The sequence below is a fragment of the Cricetulus griseus genome, chromosome 2, assembly GCF_003668045.3.
Source record: "Cricetulus griseus strain 17A/GY chromosome 2, alternate assembly CriGri-PICRH-1.0, whole genome shotgun sequence".
In the NCBI taxonomy this organism is placed as follows: Eukaryota; Metazoa; Chordata; class Mammalia; order Rodentia; family Cricetidae; genus Cricetulus; species Cricetulus griseus.
This window is the reverse complement of record NC_048595.1, coordinates 232,176,190-232,197,006: the sequence shown is the minus strand read 5'-3', so window position 1 is coordinate 232,197,006 and position 20,817 is coordinate 232,176,190. Positions and strand designations below refer to the sequence as shown.

Below are 20,817 nucleotides of genomic sequence, written 5' to 3'. Positions count from 1 at the left end.
CTCTCCAAGGCAGGACCTCTCTTGCTGTATTTTTGTTTTGTTTCAGTTTTTGTTGTTGTTGTTTGTTGTTTTGTTTTTTGAGACAAGGCTTCTCTGTGTAGCTTTGGAGCCTATCCTGGCACTGGCTCTGTAGACCAGGCTGGCCTCGAACTCACAGCGATCTTTCTGCCTCTGCCTCCCGAGTGCTGGGATTAAAGGCGTGCACCACCAATGTCCCACCCTCAAATCATTCTTTATGTAAGGGCTCATAGTTGCAAAGGTCTCTCTCTCCCTCTCTCGTTCTTTCATGATTTTTAATCTATCACAATATGTATATTCAGTACAATGGGAAAGAAGGAAAGTAAAGTAAACTGCTACTTCCTTTATTTCCCCTGCTAGCCCACAGAAACAAATAACAAATACACCAATGTAAGATTTTAGAACTTGAAAAGGATTCTCAGTGCTTCCTTTGCCTCCAAACATCGAGTCTCTGTGCTGCTTCCTCCACATTCTTATTTTTAATTTCTACAATCTTATGCTCTTTCCTAGCCTGCTCCTTAATGATCTGGTCTGATTTCTATTTCTTTATGGCCTTCTAATTTGCATTTCAGATCTCTGGATGGTTCTTCCCTAATTAAGAATCCTCTAAGGGAACTCAGCAACTTCTGTAAAACTGTCCTAGGGTTAGCCAGGTCATCAGCAGGCGCCTACGATATGCCAATTACTACTCGAGAATCTTTATTAGGCCCAGAAAGCAGCATTTGAGGAATCACAAAAAATCAAAGCTCCTGAGCTTAACTAGGCTGTAAGAGAGAGAGAGAGAGAGAGAGAGAGAGAGAGAGAGAGAGAGAGAGAGAATAAAGGTGGGGATAGCATTGGATGACTGGTTCTCTTTGTCCATTGGTCCAGCCATCAGGACCAACACTTTCTCCATCCTCAGGTGAAAGACCTTGTTCAGAGAGGAGAGCCACTTGTTGTGGTGGACTCCTGGCAGCCCATTTGGCTCACACCAAGGACTGTGTCAGGAATAATGAGTCCCTTGGTGTCCAGGAACGAAGTGACAGCAGCTAATGAGGCAGAACGGGGGATGTGATGAAGCAATGACAATTTTTTGAAGTCAGCAATCTGAGGTGGGGATCAATAAATGCTTTCCAGGGTTAATTCACTGGCCACACCACTGACATGCTATCAGATCTGGGGATGAGCTCAGGGCTCAGGATGGGGGCCTCATCTAGATAAGTGTCCAGAACACAAAGTACTTATTTCAATAATCCCAAGCATCAAGGCATTCATCCTAACTGTCTCCATGGGGAATCCAACACCCTCTATCAATTAACTTTGCCCAGCCTGGGGCCATGTGAACTATCTCCCAGCTTGGATCCCTGGATTCCCTCCTCCTCCTCTGTGAAGACAGAGGCTTTTATCCACCAGCAGTTATGTAGGCTTCAAGGTTGAGTGAGTTCTATTTCTATTTGTTTGGGGAAATGGCAACCAGGAGACTCATTCAAGCCTATAATGGATACTGTATTATCTGAAAGCAAATCAGATAAAATTTAGAACAAAATGGGCTTTTCTCTTTTCCAGAGACTCTGTGTGACATTGAGTCTTTGCCCCTTATCTGTGCCTCAGTTTATCTATCCGGCAAATAGGAATAATAGCCATGGTCTCAATGAAAGTTCAAGCAGTCATCTTGCCTATTGAACCCTTGTCCCTCCACAGGTGCCGTTGGTGAAAGCACATGACACTCAAGGTAAACCTGGGTAGAATGGATTGGGTTCTGTTTTATGCTCAAACCCTATGTAACTCCCCTGCCCTTTGAGGGTCTTGTAATGATTCCTGTAGCCTCAAATTCTCATTGTAGCATCTTGCAAACAAACAAACAAACAAACAAAATCTTTAAGTGTTTGGCTAACTAGTGACAAACCTAGATATAATATATAGGGGTGGGATGGCTAATCTTAGTTGTCAAGTTGACAACAGCTGAATCAGCTAGATCCAAGCAGCTGGACACACCTGTGGCTATTCTTGAGTGCCTCAGTTGAGGTCGGAAGACCTACCCTAAATCTGAGTCACACCTTCTTGTAACAGCCCACATAAATTGTTATAGAAGAAGGAAGCTCTTGTTTTTTGCCTGCTTGACTTCACTCTAACCAACAAGTTCATCTATCCTGCTGCTGAGGCATTCCTTCACTGGTATTGGAACCTACTTCTTCTCTGTGATTCCAGCTTACACTGAAGACATCCAGCCTCATGGAATGAGCAATTGTTGGATTCTTGGCCTTTCTGTCAGGAGACAACCATCATTGGACTAGGTGGACAACAGCCTATATACCACTTGAATAAGTCAGATTTTAATAAACATGTATAGATCCATTGTATCAGTCCCATTCCTCTAAAGAACCCTGCCTAATTATACAGGTGGCTACATAATGGTTCAGAGAGGAATCTGGCTTCAAATGGTTTACGTTTAGGCCTAAGGCACACACTGTGCTCCTCGAAGCCTGTGAAACACCAGCAAAAGAGTCCAGACAGTTTTGAGAAAGGAGAATTCAGGCTAGCACCTGATTTCCTGACTAAGAGAAAAGTACCTGTTATCATATACAGAATTTGTAAGTATTCAAGAGGAAGAAGTGTATCAAAAGCTGTTAAAATTGAGGTTAATAACAGGTATCTTTACCTCTTTAGAATAATTACTGATTAATTATATGCTGTTCAAAAATCAATAATCATCTAAACTTTAAGGCTCAAGGTACAAAGGAAGGGAAAAAATTTGTCTCAAGCTAGCCAGCACCCTTGATGACTTTGAGACATTTCTTATAAACAAGCAATGAGAAGGACCAATGAGGAGGTCTGTCCAGCAATACAGGCAGTCAAACGGGAAGTTTCACTCAGAGAGAGAGAATTTATAAAGAACTATCAAGTCTCTTACCCAAGTTTATTGAGAAAAAAACATAGCTATGAATATTTATGTCTATGTATACCTCTATCTATCCATATATAGTTATAGATATCAGGATAGGGACATGCACAGAGAGAGGGGGAAGGGAGGGAGGGAGAGGGAAAGGGGAAGAGAGGAGAATAACATAGAGGGTTAGAAATTAAGCTGTTTGGAGAACTATCAACTAATATGTGTAGGTTGTCACAGATGCATGGGAAGCCTCAGTGGCGGATCTGATGACTGCATTGCTCCACCATGTGAATGAACACCCAGTGACAATTCTGTCAGGCCCAAGCTGGGGTAATTCTCCTTCATAAGCTTTTCCCAAACATCCACAGTCTCATTGTCTTCAGCGTATCACAACTGTTGTTGGTCAGAAATGTGAGGCTTCAAGTATGAATGGGAGATGAGATGGGAGACTCTCCAGCAACAATGTGGACCCTCAGTAAGGGTAAAATCTTTACCTGGCCAGGCACTGAAGCAGGCATCCCTGACTAACAACAGCCAGGCTTTAAAGAACAGGCATGAAGCAATAGGGTCATAGATTTATAGAACTTTCTTAGACCTGTCAGAAAAATTAAGTGCCCAGGACAACTGTTTTAAAAAAGAAAATCAGGGAAGCATGGTTTTAACGCACAGTCTATCTATAAAGTAAGGTGTTTAGAATACACAAAGAATGATCAGACAATAGAAGTTGAAGAGGGTATTGATTATGGTACTTCCATAAAACTGGAATAAGGGAGCCAGAGAAGAACCAAATGCATGCCCTGGGAAACAGAGATGTGAAGAGGACATGCTGGCCTTTCTTGGGGGTCAAAGGGTAAGATGACTTAGGCTCCTGACCGTGTCTGTATGGTGCTGCACTAACCAGACTAGGCCAACAGAAGATGCTAATGCCATCTGGTGTCACGGAGTTATGCAGCAGAAGACTCCATTCAATAGATCAGCAGGGAAAGGCTGTTGGAATTACACACCACGGTCTGGGAGCCGTGGAAGAGCCCAGGCGGGAATCAGGTTTGCTACTGAGCTAATTGTGCCTGGGAAAAGCCCTTCAATGAAATTTGCTTCCATGAAAGCAAAAACAGCAGAATTTCCTACTGGATCACTCATGTGACAATGAAAAATAAACTTAATTCCCTGCTTTCAAGTGGTGCAGCTATTGTAGGATGGCCCCTACTGACATTTGTTAAACAATCCGATGTAATTTGGGAATAAAAGTCTGGCTCCGTGGCTGTACTGAGTTAGCTGAGAATGTTCAGATTCATGAGGGGGAGTCCCAGTAGGACTTCTCACTCTGGCTGAAACTTGGGGTTGCTGTGTAGGAATTCGAGAAATATTTTGGGTGCAAAGGCTGGGAAGGGTGGAGTGTTGTTTCCTATCTGCAATAAGCTGTCAAGTGTTCTGACTGCATTCTGTAAACAAGAATAAAGTAGGTAGGAATGCAGATTTGTTGGAGCATTCCCAAACGTCTGGGGACTTTATCTGAGCTACTAAACAAACAAAAGGTCTCTGGCTTTGAGGCTGATAAGAAGGCCAAGTGTAGGGTCTGGTATTCACCCTCACATGTGGGCCTCCCGCTGTTCTGCTGAGGGCAGTGTGGCCTCTCTGTACATAGAACATTCTAGGCCCTTCCAAACATTCCTAAATTACTGCACTCCACAATTACCATCCTCAGGGGCCGAATTTCATTCTCTGAAAATTGGTACCAGGCCACCTCAGCTGATGAGCTTGAGGGGTATCCAGGCAACAGTTGTACAGCGTAACAGTGGAGAGATACAGGAGGTGTGTGCTCACACTGCCTGAAGCTCAGGGCCTTGCCTTAGGCTACAGCCCAGAAAAGTCTTGCCTCAAATTGCTAGATCCCATCTGAAAATCATCTCATCATGTCTCATTAGCCTTTTTTGGTGGGGGAACTTACCCTGATCTGGTGGGTTAAGCTGGGGCCTAAGATATTTGACCCCAGAACTTGTTCACACAAAACAAAGAAAATCATCCATTCTTTTAGTTAGCAAATGTGATCTAGCTCTGATCATGTTGTGGCCACTCTTTTGAATGCTTACTTTGCACCAGTAGAGAAAACATGAAGTGCACGCCATGGCTGACTTCCTCCTACCTGTGGAGGGAAAGAACATCAGGAGAGAACGCCACAGATGCTGTCATTGAACTGTGTCCCCTCAGGGATGTTAGATGAGTTCCTAATCCCTGATGCCCCCTGATGGAGACAAGATCTTCATAGACGAGAAGTTAAAAAGAGATCATTACTGAAGGTCATAGTGTCAGTAATGAGCCATGATGCTTAAAGACAAGGCAGGTTTGGATGCAGATTTGAAGATTGAAAAACCAAGTAAAGACATGGAAACAACATTATCTGCAAGTCAGAATGCCAAGAAAAACCTGGAGACTAGTCTAGAACATTCTCACACAGGCTCAGAGGGGCTCACTACACTCTCACCTCCATAGCAGACTGAGTCTCTAAGACCAGAACACACACAGACCTGATGTTTAAGGTCCTTTATTTTGGGATATAGACCCAAGAAAGTGACATCGCATGGCGTATGCTGTAGTTGAGTTAAGTTTAGCAAAGTTCAAAGGCAAAGACTTGATCTCTAGCACCCCAGAAAGTGATCTGCCTTGGTTATGCCTAAGTTTCAACTTTGAATGAAGACAGAGGAGATGTAGGACAGAGGAGGGCAAAGGGGGACATCACCTTTTCTTAAAATAATGATTGTGTGCTGGGTTGCTTTCCGAAAGAGAGAGGAGAGAGGGAGGTCCCGAGAGGAATTGGTTGGTAGTGCAAAGGCTTTGGGAAAGTTGGGTGGGTCAGACGAAGGCAATTGCAGTGGGAGTGATGGGAGGAGGTCTGGACAGGCTGTGCATGTATGGCTTAGAGTGTTTCCTAGGTTATGTGGGACCCAAGAGAGGAAAGTCCCATGTTCCAAATGTGAGCCATTAGACAAATAGAGGTGCCACATGGAGAAGTGAAAGGATGAGGGGAGCAGTTCCACAGGGAAGGTTCCATGCCTGGGTCAGAAGTAGGGGACTAGCTGCATCAGAGACATTTACCTAATACTCAGGGAAGTGCTGGGCTAGCTGCATCAGAGACATTTGCCTAATACTCAGGGAAGTGCTGGGCTAGCTGCATCAGAGACATTTATCTAATACTCAGGAGATGCTGCCTGGAAGTTGTCCATGGGAGCTTGGTGCCTAAGAGACAGGTTCTGGGATAGAGGTATGGACTAAAGTTACCATACAACATCTGCAGAGAATGCTGTGGAATGACAGGGACAGAGGAGAGATGTTGCCTCCATCATTTTTCAAGTCCAAGGTTAAAGGGCCTGTGGTGTGGTGTGTTAAATTCCAGTCCCTCTTTTCTACCCCAAATGTGAATTCTGTCCACCAGCCCCTCCTGCTCCCACGGGTTAGTACTTACACAGGCTCTGAGAACTTGGGCCACTCTGATGAACTCTCGGAGGTTGCCTAGTGGCAAGAGTCACCTAAGCATTCTTTGATGTGCAAAAGCAGTTCCAACCTCATTTTTAGAATACCAACGGGGTCTTCCAGAACCATAATATCTCAGTGGTATTTCCAAAAGCAACCCTCCAGGCCAGCTTTGGCATGCAGCACCACTGCCTGGTGGGTCCCATGGACAGGCCCTTTCCAGCCCACGCAAGCAAAGGGACCACACCATTCCCACAGCCACAGGACTTTTTGCAACCTGGACTTCTCCTGGTAGAGAGTCTATGCCTGCCTCTCTGGCCCTAGGGACACGCCCCGGGGACACTTAGGGACAGCTATTGAAATGCACAACATTGCTCCCTATCTCCTGAGGGCTGTGCAACCTCTGTGAAGACACTTAGCAGATTTCGTATTTATAGAGAGCCTTTCTTACCAAGAGGCTTAGAGCACAGGTCTCATTTCATTAATCCTCACAGCAGGGTGTGGATGGTGGGTAAGAATTGTCAATTTTACCTAATGTGGAGGCAGAGCTATGAGAGGTTAAATGACTTGCTGAAGGCTGTGTGATGAGTCAGTCCTGGAGCTGAGGCTGCAGCCTGGATTCCCAGCTTCTGCTCGACCACCTCGCACTTCCCTTCAGAAATAACATCATGGAAGGTGGACTAAATTTGAGAGCTTGAAATGAAACCCTTGTGATATCCAGTGTGCCACTTAACCTTTCCCTGACCCAGTGTCTGAATCCATAAAATGGGGATAATAGTACCTGCCATCTCAAGAGTCACTGAAACGTTATGAATATTAATCTTCTCAGTGATCAAACCCCTTGGAAAAAGCTGCCACATAAACTCAAGTTTCAGGTTAAGATCAACAACTTGTATATTATCCAATGATTAGGTAAGCTCGCTGGTTTCCTATGTGATAGGGAGAGGGCTCTGACAGCAGGAGGAAGGGTTTTGAAGGTCTACATTTTATTTATTGGCGAGGAGCTGTTTTCTCTTTTTGTGTGAGCACATGTTCCTTTATGCATGCGTTTGTGTCTGTGCACAGATGTGGATGTCAGAGGACAACTTTAAATGTTGTTCCTTAGGCCCCATTGATCTTGCTTTTATTTATTTATTTATTTATTTATTTATTTATTTATTTATTTATTTATTTTTTGACAGGATCTCTCACTGACCTGGAACTTTAAAATAAGCCAAGCTGCCAGGCTAGTGAGCTATAGGGACCCTCCTATCCTTACCTTCCTGTTCCTCAGTGGTGTGGCTATTAAGTGTGCCATCCATTGTGCCTGTTTTTATTTTTTTAGCATGAATGCTGAGGACTGAACTCAGGTTCTCATGTTTGCAAGACAAGCATGTAACACAGTGCTAACTTCCAAAGATTATGTAGGTATTAGGAGGTAGTAGAAGTTTTTAAATGTCCAAAAGTTTTCTCAGTGTGGCTTCTCAAGCTTTTACTTTTCTGTAAATAGTTGTGACTGGTCTAGATGCTCTCATTTTGTGAGCCCATGTTCAGAAGAAGCCAGGAAGGGCTTGTGGCTTGATCTCTGCTCTGGATTTCTGTTCAAAGGCCAATATCCTCTGTACCTACAGAAATGGCAGTGAGACTTGAATTTATTTCCCCGTCCCAACATTGTCTAGTTCCCCACATGACTTAGAACAGTATACCCCAGAGTTAATAGAGCCCGAGGTAGGGCGTTTGCCTCTTCTGTTTGAAATCAAATGTCTGATCTTTATCTGCAGTGACAGGTTTAATGCCTTTCTTCTCTGACAAATTTTCAGTTGGGAGGAATGCAAACACAGGCACTGGTGCAGTTACAGGAAGGGCTAATCCGAGCACACTCGTATTGGCAGCTTGATCTTTAACGAATAGCAGAGCCCGCGTGTAGCCACTTCGCTAGGAGAGAAGGAAAAAGAAGAGAATAAACAAAACTCTATAGACTTCTCCGACACTTCCTTGGTTGCGCTGGGATAGACATGGCATACTTTCAGTCTAGAGGTGTCAACATTGACCGGATCATTAAGGGCACGCATGGCAGAGGAAGAAGGCAGGGAGATCCAAATTGAAGGAGTTGCTGTAACTTAACTCTGGTTACCTGGATTGTATAGATTGGTTCCAGTACTTGAAGATGCTGGATTTTATTTTCCTCTATGGAAATGCAGTACTCTGAGAGCCAGGTGGCCCACCATTTATTTGTCTATAGACCTCATTCCATAAAGAGTTTGACTTGTGAAACTAGCCCCTGAGCACCTTAGACTGCCTGTGCACATGGGAATGCTCAAGGAAAGGTAGAGGTTAAATCACTGCAGATCCAGAAGGAGCCACCTACATGGAGATGAGACATTTGTGGCAAAAGTTCTAATGTTATATACACTATGGGATTATATTGTATCACAGTATATGGAATATAGTTTAAGGTGATTCTTTTTAAAAAGTTATTATTCTAATATATAATATACATATGTATATTATATATATACATATATATATATATGTATATATATATATATATATTGGTTTTCCCTATGGAGGCCGGAAGAGGATGTCCAATCTACTGGAACTGGAGTTACAGACAGTTGTGAGCTACCATGTGGGTGCTGAGATCTGAACTTGGGGCCTTTGAAGAACAGTCACTGCTCTTAACTACTGAGTCATTTCTCCTCTCCCTAAGCTGATTCTCTTTTGGTTGAGTTAAAAATTCATAGGTATAGAGAAACTCAGAAGAAAACCATGCGTGGACTTGTGACTGTGACCCATCTGAAGCGCAGTGGGCACTTGTCACGAGGAAATGGCAATCTGGCACTCTGCTACTGTCTGATCTAGCATAACCTTTAGCATACTGTAATATTTAAATGAAAATTTGGAAACAAAGCTGTCTGTCTGGAGGATGAAACATTGTCTCTGATGTTATTTTCTCGGTAGCATTATTTATCTAGTCCCTCTCCCCACTCCTTTTACTCACAGTGGCTAAGCATGCAGGTACTAGCTCCATCCATGCAAAGCTAACTGCGGGGCCTCCTTGGGAAGGACACATGATGGGAGGAAGACGGTCTTCCTATTCCTGGCAGGAACATCTGGTAGATCCTAGGATCCGAAAGTCATAAGATTTTATTTCCAACTGATGACTTTTTTCCTCTTTTTGTGCCAGTGACTTTGGCAGATTGTCCCTTTTTAGGAACTCTTGGTTATACTTAAGTAATGAGTAAATTCTGAAGTCCTTGATTATTTTTTAATGGCTGCAAAATGACTCTTCCACTAATTGAATCATTTTCCACGTCAAACTAATTGGGAACCAGTCCTCTCGTGCTTGTCATCATTACAGGCCACCAGACTTAGGCTGCTGCAGTGTGCTCATCTCTCTTTGTTCCTCTCGCTCAGGCCCCCACTTCTTTCACCACTTAGAGCCTGCCACGTCAATCTCTGGGCCTTCTGTTGTTTTGGGTTACCCTGCTTGGACACCCCTTGGACTCAGGCACTGGGAGTCAGTGAGTCACAGAGCTTGCTGCAGACTTATTTATTAAAGAAGTTAAACCTTCCTTTATACCCCCTCTCAAGGCCCTATTGGCTCAGGCGGCTGACTCAGCTGCATGTCCTTTCCTCATTGGTGTCTGTGGATCAGGTGTCTCTCTGTCAGCTATCCAGGCATTGAGGCAGGCTTGGTGGCTTGGCTCAGGGAGGAAGTGCCTGCCATGCATGTGCATGCTCACTGGGGCTGGCCTGGGCACTGGGGGTAGGGCAACTGAGGCTTGCATAGGCTGGCCACAGTTTATCCTACACTCTATCTCTTCAGAGGTTAGGCTTTGGCCCCAAGGCTCCCCTGGATCCTTTAGGCAGACAGTCCAGAATTTGTTGGTCTTCTCTGATGAGCACAAGGCTCTTGGATGATCCTTGGTAACTAGCAAACAAATCTATTTAGCTACCTAATAGTTGGGAGTTTTCTAGAGGCCTAGAGGCTCCCCTCATTTTTGTTTAAAAAAAAAATCTTTGAATCGTAGTTTTGTTTGTTTGCTTCATACAAAGTGATGGCTTCATAATGAGATTTTCTCATTATGTTCTCCATAATCCAGAACAGCATGTTCTCCAAATGTTTTAACTCCCATTTGCCATCTCCCATCCCTCTCCTGCATATTCCCTCTTCCTTCTAAATTGCCCCACTCTTATTTTCATAATCATGTTTGTATAGGTGTGTATAAGCTAGGTTTCAAGAAGGCAAGAAAATGCATTTGCCTTTCTGAGTATGGCTTATGTCACTTAGCATGACACTCTCCAGTTGCTTACATTTCTGAATTTGTTTCACTCTTTATTGCTGAATAGAACTCCATTGTGTATACAAACAATATTTTCTCCATCCCTTGTTGGCAGACCCCTTGGCTGACTCCAGAAGTTGGTGATTGTGGCCACTGCTTAGTAAATAAGATATGCCTCAGATTCCTCTGGATGTCTCCCCAGGAATGGAATAGCCAGCTCATACAGGGCATCTATTTTTAGTTTTCTGAAGGGTCTCCATTCTGATTAGCATATTGGCTTTACCAGTTTATGTTCCCAGCAGCAATGTAAAAACCTTCTCTATCCCATAGCCTTACCAGCATTTCTATTGATTAAATGCTTTCTGCCATAGGTAGAACAGGAGAGGGAGGACTGTCCATCTCTGAGGATTTTCTATGGTGTTTTCTGGTGTAGCCTCACCAAAACTCAGAGATCTGGTGCTCCTCTGGCCTCTTGGATCAGAGATTCTCTGTGTCCCAAGAGTTCCAGGGGCATGGTATTTAGGCAGAGCCACAGTCTGCTTGTCTTAACAGTGTTCAACTTCCCACTGTGACCTGGAACAAGGCTGTCAAGTCAAAGGTACAATTTTCCTATGTCTTTAAAACAATTTAATATTTATTTATTCACATGCGTGTGTGTGTGTGTGTGTGTGTGTGTGTGTGTGTGTGTGTCTGTGTGTGTGTGTCTCTGTGTGTGTGTGTCTGTGTGTGTGTGTCTGTGTGTGTGTGTGTGTGTCTGTGTGTGTCTGTGTGTGTGTGTGTGTCTGTGTGTGTGTGTGTGTGTGTGTGTGTCTGTGTGTGTGTGTGTGTGTGTCTGTGTGTGTGTGTGTGTGTGTGTGTGTGTGTGTGTGTCTGTGTGTGTCTGTGTGTGTGTGTGTGTGTCTGTGTGTGTGTGTCTGTGTGTGTGTGTGTGTCTGTGTGTGTGTGTGTGTCTGTGTGTGTGTGTGTGTGTGTGTGTGTGTGTGTGTGTGTGTGTGTGTGTGTGTCTGTGTGTGTGTGTGTGTGTGTGTGTCTGTGTGTGTCTGTGTGTGTGTGTCTGTGTGTGTGTGTGTGTGTGTGTGTGTGTCTGTGTGTGTGTGTCTGTGTGTGTGTGTGTGTGTGTGTGTGTGTGTGTGCACATACTTCCGTGCCACCGTGTAAGTGAGGTCAGAGGACAACTTGCTAAAGTTAGTTTTCTCCTTCTACTATCTGGGTCCTGGGAACTGGGGAACTCAGGTCCCCAGGCTTGGCAGCATCACACCATCCCTTATATATTTTGACTCTTTGCTAAACTAGTAGTATTCTGATGGCTGCCCTGCCTTGGTGTTACAGGATCCTAGACAGGCAAGCCCACTCCTGAGGTTCTCCAGGACTACCCTCACCTCCACAGAGTCACTCACCACTCCTGTACCGGAGTGTTTCCTCCTCACTTCTGCCTCCCCAGCCTTAGACTTTGAAATAACCTTCAATTCCCTTGACTCCTTTTCTCTCTGGAACCTGATTAGCTTAGTCGTATGTCACATACATCCCTGGGGATAAGTCACCTGGCCATGCAAACTGACCTCTTATTAAAGTTGCAACACACCTAATGGGGGGGAGGGGGCTCAGAACCTCCATATGATCCGTCATTTTTGTTCTCCAATGACACTTTCAAAATTTATACTTTCCTATAGTCCCTCGTACCCTCAGATCACAGCCCCATCTCACAGATCAGAGAGAAAGAGGTTTCTCCTCTAATAAACCCCCACCCAGTGCTGGGTTGACTTGTTTTGGGAAAGAAGGGACCAACCTGAATCTCTCTGCACCAGATCTTCTTCTTCTACTTTCCACAGCCCTCTTCTCTTCTGCAATGCTTTCTCCTTTGTAGGCAAGACTTCTTCAAAAGTGGAGCCTTTGTCTTGACACTGTCTTCTCTCCCAATCCTATGTCACACATCACACCTTCATGTTGCAGTATCACGGTGTCCAGTCCTAGATGCGGCTTGCCCTTCAGCCTACACCATGAAGATTTTTATCCAGTTCATCCAGTGGCTTCTGAGAGCTCACTGTCTTAATGAAAGCTTTGGCTCCTTCCCAGTCCTCATAGTACATGGCCTCTCAGCAGTGGGGCTGACCCACTTGGGATGCCCATTCTTCCCTCAAGCTTCCAGACACCCCACTCTTTGGGTCATCCCTGTATCAGTGATCTCAGGTCCTTTGGTCACTGTGCTGAGCCTTCACTCTCTTGTAGACCTCTCACACCAGAGACTTGGGCTTCTTGGATCATCTTTGCTTTTTCTTCTGTATTGGTATAAGGATTTCCTATGCCGTCTTTATCTTATGACTCCCAAAAGTTATATCTCAAGCCATGATGATTGATCTGTTCTCCCTACAATGGAAACCCTCCATACCTTCATCAGAGCCTCCATGCTCCTTGTTTCCTAAGCCCTCACACGACTCATGCTCAGTCTCCATCCATTCAGCCACTATGTCTTCAGCATTCTTTCTCCCACCAGCAAAGGAAGCGCTCATACAATAGCTGTCTCCTGTACCTTCAGTTGTCTTCCTAAAGTGATAGGAACAAATGTAGGGCTTCACCTATCCTTGATGAGTCACCTGACCTGCAGTGTGCATTAATCTGACACATAGCCTCTGGTGTTTTCCTCTAATATTCCAAATGACTCTGCTTCAAGCTATGGCCCTTGTGTTCATTTATCTTTCCCCCGAGAAGACCCTAACTCCTAGTTTTCCTTCTATAGCTGGTACATGAAATGGCCTTGCTTAAACTACCCATCTTATGCCCCCCTCTCTAGTCTGTGTTCTCTTAACTGCTTTCTAGAAATGTCACTGGATTGCCTATTCATGAATCACTCCTTTCACTAAAATGCAGCTCTTTGAGGGGTGGTTCTGTTTTATTTTGCTCATCTGCACATTGCATCCTTGAAGCCTGATATAGCACTTGGCATTGTTTAGGGACACAACAGTGCACATTGACCTATGCACTCTCTCTCCTTCATCATCAGGACATTGGGTTTGAAGATTTACAACATCCCAAGAAGGTGTGGTGTGTTAATGGAGCTGAGTTCTCAGCTCCATCAGGAAACATGGACATTATTCTGAGATCAGTAAAAACATCATCTTCAAACAACAACATAAGCAGCCGTTAAAAATTCCAGACAAAATTTAATTTGGTGACAGTATTCAATTCCTCCTATTTGTGCTGGGAATGTTTATATTTTATATTTTGATAGCACCACTGTAATTTTGATTAGGGGTAGCTTAGATCCGTGGGAAGGTTGCCTCTTCCAAGTCACTCAATGTTTTGAAGTTGGTTTTGACTCTAGGTCTTATCTTGTTATTTTGGAAGCTGAACTACATCATGTCTTGTCAATCTTCCCCAGACTGCCTTGTCCTATCAGTAGTGGCATTATTTACTTATAAAAGCACCTTGCAACACTCTGCTGTCAGTTTGACACTGTAAAGGGGCCTCTGGAATTGAACAACAAATTCAGCAGAATGTTGCAAACTAAAGGCACTGAGTTAGGAATGGCATTGTGTGGTACAATGTGCCCTTCCAATTTTAGCTAATTCTGTGACACTTGGTAAGTTTCCAAGTTATTCTGTATCAGAAAAGCTATCCACAAACTGGAAAGTATGTAAAAATAATTATTTTTGTACCAGAGAGAGCAATAATGTAGTTGCTCTATAAATCAATATTACTACCATATACATTTGGTAACTACTGTCATCCTCATTGAACTCCGTGTCCTTACAGGGCTTACTGCTGAATGAGTAACATGCTTCTTACTTATGTCTTTAAAAGATATTATAAATTTAGATAGGTATGAAACACTACCCAGTTTTCTAAAACATGGTTTGGTTCCAATGTGGCATGCGTTGGACACCTCACCTGGCACAAACTTACACATGTTGAGACTCATGTGATCAAGCACCCCCAAGTCACCTCTGAGAAAAGGGGAGGGAGCCAACTCCCCCAATATGCTATCATTCATTCATGCTCTTGGTGTTTTGCCATTTTTGTTTTCCTAACTTTAATAACAACCCCCCTACCTTTGTTTTCCTATTCACCAAAACAGTAAAATCTTTTTTTAATTATTAAAGATTTCTATTTTGTGTATGTGTGTGAGTCTGTGAAAGTGTTTGCCACATGGGTTCAGGTGTCCATGGTGGCAAGAAGAGGGTGTTTGAGCTGGGGTCTGTCTTACTTGTGTGTCTGGGACAGAACTAAGGTGGTCTACAGAGCAGCAAGTGTTCATACCTTTGAACCAGCTCTCCAGCTCCAAATAGAAACCTTCTTAAGGTAGGTATTTTTTTTTTGTGTGTGTGTGTGTGTGTGTGCGTGTGTGTGTGTGTGCGTGTGTGTGTGTGTGTGTGTGTGTGTGTGTGTGTGTGTGTGTGTGTGTGTAACAATGCTATTTTAATTGCTTTCATGTATAAACTCAGTGGCTATTTTTACAGCTATACAGTAGGTTGTATACCCACCATTGTCATCTAAGTCTGCAGTCTTTCACCTCCCAGATAGAAACTACCCATTCACCATCACCACTTGTTGCCCTGGGCATCAACCCTTCTTCCCTCTGGATCTTTCCTCCCTTCCTTCCTCCCTTCCTTCCGTCCTTCCTTCCAGTGGATCTGACTGCTCCTGGGCCCTCACAGCAACAGATTCCTTCCTCTCAGTGTCTGCTTTACGTCATTGGTGTGCTCCCTGGTGGTCTGCTTTGTGGAAGTGTTTATTTTTGTTGCTACATTAAGAAAAATAAGCCAGCCTGGTCTACAAAGCTACACAGAAAAACCCTGTCTCGAAACCACCCCTCCCAAAAAGAAGAAGAAGGAGAAGTAGAAGGGGGAGAAGGAGAAGGAGAAGGAGAAGAAGGAGGAGGAGGAGGAGGAGAAGGAGGAGGAAGAGGAAGAGGAGGAGGAGGAGGAGAAGGAGGAGGAAGAGGAAGAGGAGGAGGAGGAGGAGAAGGAGGAGGAGGAGGAGGAGAAGGAGAAGAGTGAAAGAAGAGGTCTACAAGCATAAAGAATCACAGATCACAGAGATTTTAAATCCTCATGGGATTTTCTAGAGACTGTTCACAGCCCTTCCTCATGTGAGACAGACATCAGGACAGCAACCGAGGTCTCTGCTCCTCCTAACTTTGTCAAAACCTCCCTGAGGCTGTCAGATGGCTTCATGCCCATCAGCTGTGTGTTCCCAGTGTTGGCTACATCTGCTATCCCATTAGACGGTCTGCTGTGAACGGAAGGTAGCCAGGGAGACCTTGGTGCACACAATCTTCAGGCCTTCTGGTCTCTACACTAGTCTCACAGGTGTATTGTGGAACTCCGTACCATTAGAAGGAGACTGGATACGACAGACAGCTCACAATGGACATAACCAAGCAAGCCTCTTGCCCTGTCTCAGCACAGTCACCATGTATCTGCCACTGTACGGAGCCAACTTACAGTGCCATTTTGCTCTCTTTGCTTTTGCGGATAGCGGTTCTCCAGTTGAAGCTTCTCTCCTATCATTCCACTGAGGATGTACACAGGGGACTCGGGGCCTCTGTATCCTTTAAGTAAGGAGTCCCTTCTCTTTCAGACTTTTGGCTCAAGTTCTCTTCCTTTCTTCCCCAACTCCCTTCATTCCAAAACCCAGAGACATGGGAGGCTTATATTTATGGTTAATTTTCTGTTACTGTGACAAAAAGCATCATGAGCAAGGCAACTTACAGAAGGAAGACTTCACATGGCTCACTGTCCTGGAGGAGAGGCAGGAGGCAGGCAGCAGGCACAGCAGCTGGAGCAGAAAGCTGAGAGCAAAAAGAGAACTGGGAATGGCATGAATCTTTTAACTCTCAAAGCTGCCTCCAGACATCTTCCTCCCATGTGTCCACACTTCCCAACCCCCCCAAACAGCTGAGGACCAAGTGTTCAAGTGCCCAAGACCACGGGGTGTATTTCTCATCAAACCACGGCAAAGTTCCTTCTTCCATTCTGTATAGAAAGGGACAAAGGCCGTCTCCAAACTCTCTTCCACCTCTGGTCCCCAGATAGAGCCACCTAGACTTGCCGGGTATTTGTTGGGGGAGTGGTAGCCTCCAGAAAAATGGAGTCTCCATGCTTTCCCATGTTCAGCCATTTTAGAAACCGACCATGGCCAGCCTGCCTACGAGAGAACTCTCCAGAAATATCATCCACCATCACAAGACAGGGCAGATAGAGAAACAGGCTGGTGGGCTAGGCCCAGAAACATGGTCACCAGAGGGCAGGTGGCAGGAATGCTGGACGACAGGATTCCAAACAATTCCTGTCTGATGTTGAGTTTTCAAAATTGATCTACATAGCATTGCTGACAGTAGATTTTCTGCCAGCAATAAAGGTGGCCTGACTCACAGAATAATTACTGTATGCAAATGAGTGTGATTCTCCTCTGCCCTTTTATGGATGACTCTGCTCTGCCATTCATCAGGACCACAAATTTCACTTGGGAGGAGATGGATTTAAAGAGACAGGTGCCCCTGGAGCTTTGTGGTGAACTTACTAAATCCACGCTAAGTGTCTTCATAAATAGAAGCACATATGCTAGAGACGGGCTGCCAGGCTTTGACATTTTTATCTATGTATTGTTGCTTAGAAAATGGGGAGGCACTCTCCCCTGAGCCTGCTGGTAGAACAGGAAAATCGGGTTCTATGAACCCGGGGGGAACTTCACCCTTCAGGGGGAACCTTTGATGAGAAAAAGTCAAGAAAAAAAGTGTTTTTTATAACATGGCCGTGGTCCTGACACCAAAGAATACAGGAAGTTTGAAATAAGTGAGTTTTGCTTGACAGTAAAATGCTGTAGATGGAAAGCCCAGTGAAGCCGGCAGTGAAGACAAAGCTTTAAAAGCCTGGGCTCAGGGCGGTCAGCCGTGAGTATCACTTACTGCACTTGTAGAGTACCAGAGTTCAGTTCACAGCACCCACATGAGTCAGTTCCACAGCTCACTAACTCCAGCTTTAAGGGACCAGGGAACCTCTTTTGGAAGTACTAGGCACCCACAGGCACATACAGCCCCACCCATATACAAATAACAATATAAATAAATCTTTAAAAAGTAAAATAAAACCAGAAACCATCCCCGAGTTCTTATCTTTGGCCTTGACTCTCTGAGACTTCAAGATGATGTAACAGGTAGATTTCCTTCTAAGGGACAGTGTGTTACTCCAGAATGCATGAAGCCTCGTCATCCTTGGTGATGGAAGATACTGTCAGACCTGCTGAGACTGGAACACAGGACCCATTCTTAGGAACTTGTAGTACATGGCTTGTTGCAGCACAGCATCTTCTGCCTTTGTTCCACATCTGCCATGTGTACCCACACCTCCGAGGGTGGAGGAGGTGTGACTGTTATAGATGTGTGAGCCCCTTCTGTCATCAGGCTGCCTTGTTACTCATGTTGTAACAATATGTTGATGCCAGTACATCCTAGTACGCTCTTCTCCATCACTCCCAGAGTAAAGGCACAGCAGTGTTTCCATGTTCTCATGACGCACACACCACTGGAGGCCAACACTCCCTTCCCCAAGTAAATGCCAATTAAATTTGAAATTTTCTGAAAGCACCAACTGTGTGAGCTGGATTTCTAAGGACTCCTCATGTTCATGGATGCTTCAAGTCTTCCCAATGACTCACTGGAGGAGCATGGGTCGCCTTGAGATCAAAGAAAAAACTGACACTATTTCAATTTTGGCTCAGTCCCCAGTTATACCTTTTGAAAGGGAAACCCATCTTTCTGCTCTTCAGAAATTATAAGAATGAATAACATGACTGGGTGGCCATTTATTTTATCTCCCAACTTCTCCCCAACTATTGTGATAGAACACAAAAGCCAGGCTGCTCAAAGGAGAGAATTGTGTGGGTGCAGTAATTTTTAGTTCACTTTTGAGCTTGTGTGTGTGGCAGCGATCATACTTACATAGAGTCGGTGGGTGAGTGCATGGGTAAACGCCCCCTTTAAGAAATATCCTAAGGGGCTGGCAAGGTGTCTCAGCAAGGTGCCTTTTTCCCTGAGATCCACAGGTGGGAGGAAGAACCAACTCTCTCAAGTTGTCCAAATTCCACACATTTGTATGGTACACACACTCACACACACATAAAAATGTAATAATTTTAAAGGAAATATTCTCAAGAAAGATATAATTCAATAGAAAACATCCCAAATGAATTTATGTGGTAATTGTTCCTAAGTTTATCACACACACCACACACACACACACACCCACACACACATAAACACACACACACACACACACACACACAATGTGTACTATCCTCCCTCCCTCCCTCCCTCCCTCCCTCCCTCCCTCTCTCCCTCCCTTTCTCCCTCATTCCTTTCCTCCTTTCTTCCTTGGTGCCAGAATAGAAGAAGGAAGTAAAAGCAGAGTTGACTGCATGAGGTTGCAAGATTTATTTCAAGCTGGTAATTTTTGGCTTCCAGCTAGGGAGAAGGTTCAGCGGTTCACAGATTTGCTGCAGAATTGTGAAGATCAGAGCTCAAACATCCAGAACCTACCCAAACACTAGGTGGGTGTGGCAGCTCACCTGTACTTCCAGCCTCAGAAGGTGAAGACAGAGGAGCTCTAGGTCAAGCTGGCTAGCATGATGAACCACATGTGTGAGTTCTGACTTTGATTGAGAGCGCCTGCCTCAATGAATAGGAGGAAGAGTGATCAAGGAAGATTCCCAGAATAACCCCTAGCCCCCACAGACAGGCACACATACATGCATGTGCAATCAAGGACTTGTATGCCCGAATGCATTCACATATTCATATATAGCTGCACCCTCAACACACATAAAGGAAGAAAATCCGAAAACTTAGAATTGCTAAACAGCATAAGAATGAAATACGTAATAGTTGAAGAGGAGCCAGTTCCCAGGCAAGAGGCACAAATAGCATTAATTCTCAGCATGTCCATTAATTTTAGCTTCTGAAAATGTCTGTCACCTTTGTTGTGGGCTAAATTTTGTCTGGTCCCTAAAAGATATGTTGAAATCCTTGGTACCTCAGAGTATGACTTTCCTTGAAGATGAGGTCATTACAGAGGCCATCAAGTTTGAAGGATTGGCTCTAATCCATGATATGACCCATGCCCTCATGTGTTATGATAAATCTTTCTGCCAAAAGCCGCCTGAGCCCCACTGCCATGTGTGAGCTTTACAACAGCCGCCTGCCTGAGTTAGGCCCAAATGAATACACAGAGAGACTTGTATTAGTTACAATGCTGCTTGGCCAATGACTAGGATTCTCATCTGTTAGCTCAGTCTCAATTATCATACATCTATATATTTTATAAGACTTATCTTATTGGACGCCTTATTGGTGTCCCTCCTAGCTGGTGGATCACATCGTGCCGCTGGAGCAGGAGCCGAGGGGAAAAAAGAGGGCCCTTCCCGTTTCTCTTTCGCTTAAATATGAGTCTCCTTTCTATGTCACTTCCTGCCTGGATCAGCACTTCGCTACTACATTTCCCAGAATCCTCTTTGACTCCTAGTTCCGTCTAACTTGCTGTCTCATTGGCCAAACAGTATTTTATTCAATAATCAATAAGATAAACATACACAGTAGTACATTCCCCATCACTCATGAGCATGCCAGTTTGGATTCAGAAATTAGCATACACAGACACCCCATGTGAACACGAAGCCAAAGACATCTCCATGCCTCTACAGGGCAAGGGACATCAACCATTGCCAGTACCAAGGAAGATAAGAGAAAGGTCAGGATCAATCTTGAGGACCTTGGCTCTTAGGCCTCCAGTCACAACTGTCTGTTTATATTGGGTTAAGGCAACCCTAGCCAAGTAACACACACACACACACACACACACACACACACACACACACACACACAATTCACAGAGCTGAGGTTAAAGTTAAAATTTCCTGCAGAAAAAGCAACATAAACAGGGACAGCCATGACTTCTTGGAAGTATGTGTAAGGGGAAGAGGCCATAAGAAAACCAGGGCTGCCAGTCTTTACTCCAGGAGTCAGCATGGTTCTTCTGGAGAGCTGCTCCTGTCCAGCCAACAGCTGGGCTCTGTGGACTAGATGAATACTGTCATTCCTCCTCCCAGCTGTAGCCCATGGATGACAGGTATACAGGCAAAATGCTGTTCTGAGAGCCAATGGGAGCAGGGAAAAGGGACGGAGACTTTAAAACCCTTGGCTGCCGA

At 44.5% G+C, this 20,817-nt stretch overlaps 1 long non-coding RNA gene across 6 annotated transcripts; it reads right to left on the bottom strand.

The window, feature by feature from the left end:
• Positions 1-848: 848 nt before the first annotated feature.
• On the bottom strand, positions 849-19,864 carry LOC103160030. Of its 6 annotated transcripts, none has more exons than XR_004768386.1 (5): positions 16,329-19,864; positions 16,062-16,236; positions 12,407-13,161; positions 9,336-9,457; positions 849-8,269 (listed from the first exon to the last, which is right to left on the bottom strand). It is a non-coding gene; the product is annotated as an uncharacterized LOC103160030 (long non-coding RNA). The 6 variants fall into 6 exon arrangements; XR_004768385.1 differs by having other exon boundaries at positions 16,062-17,864; positions 19,183-19,864; XR_004768387.1 differs by having other exon boundaries at positions 16,062-16,408; positions 19,183-19,864.
• Positions 19,865-20,817: the final 953 nt, after the last annotated feature.